This window comes from Populus euphratica, unplaced genomic scaffold (genome assembly GCF_000495115.2).
Source record: "Populus euphratica unplaced genomic scaffold, PopEup_1.0 scaffold78.1, whole genome shotgun sequence".
NCBI lineage: Eukaryota > Viridiplantae > Streptophyta > Magnoliopsida > Malpighiales > Salicaceae > Populus > Populus euphratica.
In genome coordinates, this window is record NW_011499867.1 from 2,003,745 (window position 1) to 2,010,626 (window position 6,882).

Consider the following 6,882-nt stretch of genomic DNA (forward strand, 5'->3'; position numbering starts at 1 on the left):
ACAACGTCCAATAAATATAGAGTGTGGATTGTCTAGTAGGAGAGAAAAATAATGGGGAAAAAAAATCAGGAAAGGATAAGCTTGAAAAATAATAATAATAATAATTAGGAGATGGTGCCAATGATGTGTCTAAAGATGCTACCCTCTCCTTTTCTTTTTCTTTTTTGTTTTTTTTGCCTCTATTTGTGGTGTTATTCTCAAGTGCAATCCAAAGTGGCCTTGCCACTAAGAATGGCTATCATGTCTTTGCTTACGTTAATGCTTTTGCATCACCTGCTGTCAGGTTTTGACAGAGAGGGCTTAGGAAATTGTTTCAAGGGTGGTGGTTGTTATTTTTGAAATGATTTTTTATGTTAAAATATATATTAATAATTTTTTTATTTTTAAAAAATTATTTTTGATATTAATGTTTTAAAATAATTTAAAAACACTAAAAAAACATATTAAATTAAAATAAATAAATAAAATTAATTTTTTTTAAAAACATTTTTAAAATACAAAAACAAATAGGCTAAAGAAAAAGGCTTGAGCTTTTAATTAAAACAAATATTTCAAGATAAAAAAGTTTTAAGTTAAAAAAGCTTTGCATGAATTATAATAAAAAATTGAAGCTATCCTTTTCTTTTTAATTTTCCAAAAAAAATAAACTTACTTAAAACAACATACATTTAGCATATTCTTCCAAATCAAAGTATATATAATTATAACAAAATTATGCAAGATTATTAATGATTATGATTGTTTTGGAGTTCATATGACATGTTTGTGTGTCGTAATTTTTTTTTTGATTTGAGGAAACCCCACTCTCCAGAAAATATATTTTGTGGGTTTAGGTGAAAGAGTAAAACCTCGACTATCCCAAGCTCTTACAAGAAATGCACGCCGTAATGCAAACTCAAAACCTGCTATACAGATCTCAAATTCTTTACTATCACGCTACGCCCCTTGAGGACTTGTGTATCATAATTGTTAAGTATTAAGTATTGAACAACAACTCAGTTTTATATTCATGGTTTTTATTTTTGTGAAACTGAATGTTATTTTGTATTCTTGAAAACTTAATTAATTTATTTATATATTAAACCATTTTAATTCAATAAAGATTCAAACTTGTTTATTTATAATAGATTATGAGAAATATATTAAGTATAAAATTGGACAATAAATGACACGATTAAAAAATTGATGTCTTCTCCCAAGTGCAAGAGTGTCAAAGTAATAAATAACCCGGTAAGACCGGGGTCGAACTACAAGGATGTTAATTGTATAAATTATAAATGACAATAATATAACAAGAATAACAACAACAACAACAACAACAACAACAACAACAACAACAACAACAACAACAACAACAACAACAACAACAACAACAACAACAACAACAACAACAACAACAACAACAACAACAACAACAACAATAACAATAACAATAATAGTAATAATAATAATAATAAAGAAAAAGAAGAAGAAGAAGCTGAGAACTTTGAGATGGAATATTAATGTAAGTATGTCAAACAAATATTAAACAAGTCATGGAATATTAATGTAAGGATTAAACAATGATAATAACAAATATCAAGGTTAGAGGTTCCACTAATGGTATGTCAAACAAGTATAGTATAAACTCTTATTATTCAATTGGAAACCACATACAAAGGAGGTTCCAATCAGATTATAGATTGTTAACATGATTACATTAGTCATCTTATTTGATTAATGCTAATACTTGTAAATCTCGTCAAGCATTCATGATTATAACTTATGTTAACAACAAATCAAGTTTCTTTCATAGCTCAGGTGTTGGTTATACCATACAGTATGGGCTATGAGAGTCCCAAGTATTTGTTGTACCAAGTGTTATACAATATAAATCAAGATTAGTTATTTAACAAGCAAAGTATTAAATAGTGAACAAGATAACAAATACAAAACATGTTAGTATCAAACATTAAAGTTCATATTAAGTTTACACTATACTTATTCTTACACCATTAGTGTAACCTTTTCACCTTGACATAATAAACTTAGTTAAATATAATGAAAGAAAGAAAAATAAATAAACAAAATAAGAACATAAATAAGATAAAAGTTAACCAAGTAAAATAATAAACTTAGCTAGACATAATGAAAGAAAGAAAAATAAATAAACAAAATAAGAACATAAATAAGATAAAAGTTAACTAAGTAAAGGAAAGAAAATGAAAGGCATGAACAAGATATTAATGAAAGCAAAACTTAAGTATTACAAAAATACAAAGAGAGAAAGCAAAAGCATGATCTTGATCTGGAGACCAAGATGCCTAAATGCATGGCAAATGCCTCCTTTTATAGGCCAAAATTAGGAACTATTGATTTGATGACTAATTGATGAGTGGGTGGGCAACTCTTGACTTGGTGACAATCCTTATCTTCTCTTGTTTGGCCAAAACATCATTGATAACGTCAACATTAGACCCACTTGAAAACATGAAAGTTGTAGGCAATTGTCTCAGCTGTCTTGTGTAAAAAATTCAGCTCATTTGGACTTCTAGAACTCCAGATATGGCCAAAATACCAAACAGTGCTCGGGCTGGAAGACAGATTCAGAGGTCATTTAGGTTTCTAGAACTCCAGATATGGGCCAAACATTGAACAATGCTTGGGCTGGAAGACAAATTCAGACTTCTTTATTGTTGCTACAATTTGGACTTGAAAATGACCTTATTAAGTCTTGGGCTCCATATGAAAGTTATAGGCCTATGTCTTACCTTTCCATCCATATAAAGTAGACCTAAATTTGAGATATAAAGCTTTAGATATAACCCAATTATCAAACAGTGTTCCGGTTTAGACTACACCGACATCTCTTTTCGAAATTTAGCCATCTCTTTATTCTTTTAATTTTAGTTCTTACATTCATCAATCAATCCTTTCATTTATGTAACAGGCCTGAATTTAAAATAAATATTTACCATAAATTAAAGGTATCTTATATTATTAGATATATTATTATAAAACATGCTTTAGTTAAGGAGTTATTGATACTTCAAGTGCAAAATGATGATATAAAACCTTGATAAAAATACACTTTTAAGTAAGGTATTCATCATTCAACTTCCATTAATCTATCCAAATAAACAAACTCTCATTAAATTTATATATCTGCTCAATGCCTCTTAACAAGATATTAATAAACCTTTCTTTTGTGCTCAATATATCAGCACAAAATTATAGGTCTTTACTTGGAAGAAAACAAAATTCTTGTTCTAATGTTTAAGGTTAACTTCTTTGGGTTGAGATTTTTTTTGTTGTTTTTTTGTTGTTTTTTTTATATATACATGTAACTTAAAACACAATGCATCTTTAACCTATGTAACGAGCTTTCAGCTAATGACTCCCAAACCAGTTGGTCTTAGGGCATTAGGTGTTGAGACATCCCTACGAGCTTACTAACTCGGGTCGCAAATACTGATATGTAGATAGTGCAATGTTTGATTTCCTTAAACTTTTCTCCTCAACCCATGTAACAAGTGTTGGGCCAATAGCTCCCAAGTCAGTTGACTTTAGGGTATTAGGTGTTAAAACACCCCTTCGGGCTTAATTGCGGGCCAATAGCTCCCAAGTCAGTTGACTTTAGGTTATTAGGTGTTAAAACATCCCTTTGGGCTTAATTGTTTAGATTAGGGAGGCTATGAAACCAAACTTATCTATATTTTTATTATCATCATTTTTATTTATTTTTTTTTTTTTTCAAATTATATACTATCCATTTTCCTTAGTTGTTACCTTTAACAAAAGAACATAAATAATGTAATAATCTAATGTGCAACCCACAATCATATGTTAAAGTATATGTGTGAAAATTAAGGTTTAAGAATACATGTTAAATGAGTATATGAGCATAATTAAGTGATAATAATGCGAGAGTTTGTAAACCTGAATATTTCAAGAAGTATTATAATAGACCTTATTAAGAATGGTTACTAAGATCCGTCTCAAAAGTCACTTTAACAAAAGAGCTCCTTTACTGCTTGCCTTAGAGTGACAAAATTTAATGACACTACTTGCCTCATTGTCGGGAATGCATCTTTGAAATATTTGATCAGGACAATAATTGAATAAATAAGGGTCATCCCAATAAAAGTTTTGCACATCGCTCAAAAATTTTCTTTTGTCTGCGGTACTCCAGTGAGCTGACAAAAATCCTGAAGCAAGAAAATTGATATTTTTAGCAAACCAAGGCATTGAACTAAGAGAAAGTAAGGATTTGTTAGGAAGTAATTATCAATTGGTGTGATGTCGGATGTCGAATCTATTGCCACTTTTGATAAAAGATCTGTATTAACATTTTCAGTGCTTTTTTCATCCTCAATTTCTTCCTGATTGGTCATGGAATGAGGAAATGGAAGTGCTGGCAAGGAATCAGTCTTTCCTTTGCAATGTTCAGATTCAACCCCTTCCTTACCCTTAGAGATTGACTCATCATCTTTCTCACAAGGTTCAAGAATTGGTTTTTGAATAACTTTACCACTACAAAGAGTAATGACTGATTTAACTTGATCCATGTGTTGACTTCTAGAACTACTTGCATTTGCATTGTATTGCCTCTTGGGATTTTGCTGTGGTTGAGATGGAAACTTACCTTTTTCTTGGAAACTGAGAGTAAATGTCAATTTTGCAAGAGTATCTTTAAAATTTGTTATGCTTTGAGCAAGTTGAATGTTGATTGTCTCTTGCTTTTCAATAAATGCATACAAAGTTTCCTCAAAATTTCTTGTAGGAGGTAGAGCATAATAAGGTGCATATCCATGAGAATTTTGGAAATTATGGTGTGCTTGAAACTTTAGTTGTGAAGTTTGTACATTGTTATTATCACTCTTCCAACTAAAATTTAGGTGATTTCTCCAACCAGGGTTGTATATTTGTGAGTATGGGTTGTGGTTGGCCCTTTGGAAGCTGTTTAAAGCATGAGCTTGTTCATGGAGACATTCCTTAAAAGAAGACAAGGTTGGACAATTATTGATTAAGTGTTTCACATATTTGACACACAATGTTTTCAATAGATTTTAATTGACGACTCTTTTTCAATTCTAGTGCCTCGACTTTTCTAGCTAAAAATACAAACTTGGCTGGTAGGTCATGATCTTCTCTAAGGTTATACATACCTCTACTAGATGTATGAGGTTGAGTTTTACTCGGTGCCTTATATGTACCCGCGGTGTCCCAATTTTGAGCATTTTCAACTAACAAGTCTAAGTACTCTAATGCTTCATTAGGGTCTTTATCTTCAAAGGTTCCATTGCACATCAATTCAACCATTTGCCTATCTCTAGGTGTTAACCCTTCATAAAAATGTGAAAGTGGTGATTTGTCTTTTGAAAGAGTTTGTTCTATAAGATGGGAAAAACTTCTTTAAAAACTGTTGTTGCATTTCATCCCAAGCACGAATGGATCCTGGTCTTAAATTTTGTAGCCATATTTTAGCTTTATCTTTTAATGAAAAAAAAAAAGTTTTAATCTGATGGTGTTCATGCTATAATTTGAGTTATTATAGGTGTTACAGACCTCCTCAAATTCTCTTAAATGCAAGTATGGATTTTTCAATTCTAAACCATGAAAAGAAGGTAAAAATTGAATAATGTCTGGCTTAAAATTAAAATGAGATGCATCTGGATGAAAAACTATGCATGATGGTGCACTTGTTCTTGTGGGATTCATGTGGTCTCCAAGTGTTCTAGCACGGTTATTCTTATTATGAAGTGATTGATTATCTTCTTTGGCCATATTTTCTGAAAATGATGAGGATACCCTAGAAAGTCTATCACTTTATGTACGTGACCACACGCTTATGCACGTGTAGGAATAGAATAAAAGGAAGAAGAAAACAAAAGAAGAAGAAACAAGAGAAAAGAAACAAAGTTATATACAAGAAAAGTGAAAAGAGAAAATAAAATAAATACTATAATTTGTACAAGAACTTACCTCCCCGGCAACGACGTCAAAAACTTGACACGACTAAAAGATTGATGTCTTCTCCCAAGTGTAGGAGTGTCGAAATAATAAATAACACGGCAAGACCGGGGTCAAACCACAAGGAGGTTAACTGTATAAATTATAAATTACAATAATACAACAACAACAACAACAACAACAACAATAATAATAGTATTAATAGCAACAACAACAACAACAACAACAACAACAACAACAACAACAACAACAACAACAACAACAACAACAACAACAACAACAACAACAACAAATAATAATAATAATAATAATAATAAAGAAAGAGAAGAAAAAGATGATGATGATGATGAGAACTTGGAGATGGAATATTAATGTAAGGATTAAACAATGATACTAACAAATGTCAAGGTTAGAGGTTCCACTAATGATATGTCAAACAAGTATAGTATAAAATCTTATTATTCAATTGGAAACCATACACAAAGGAGGTTCCAATCAGATTATAGATTGTTAACATGATTACATTAGTCATCTTATTCGATTAATGTTAATACTTGTAAATCTCGTCAAGCATTCATGATTATAACTTATGTTAACAACAAATCAAGTTCCTTTCATAGCTCAGGTGTCGGTTATACCATACAGTATGGGCTATGAAAGTGCCAAGCATTTATTGTACCAAGTGTTATACAACATAAATCAAGATTAATCATTTAACAAGCAAAGTATTAAAGAGTGAACAAGATAACAAATACAAAACATGTTAGTATCAAACATTAAAGTCCATATTAAGTTTAAACTATACTTATTCTTATACGATTAGTGTAACCTTTTCACCTTAACATAATAAACTTAGTTAAACATAATGAAAGAAAGAAAAATAAATAAATAAAATAAGAACATAAATAAAATAAAAGTTAACTAAGTAAA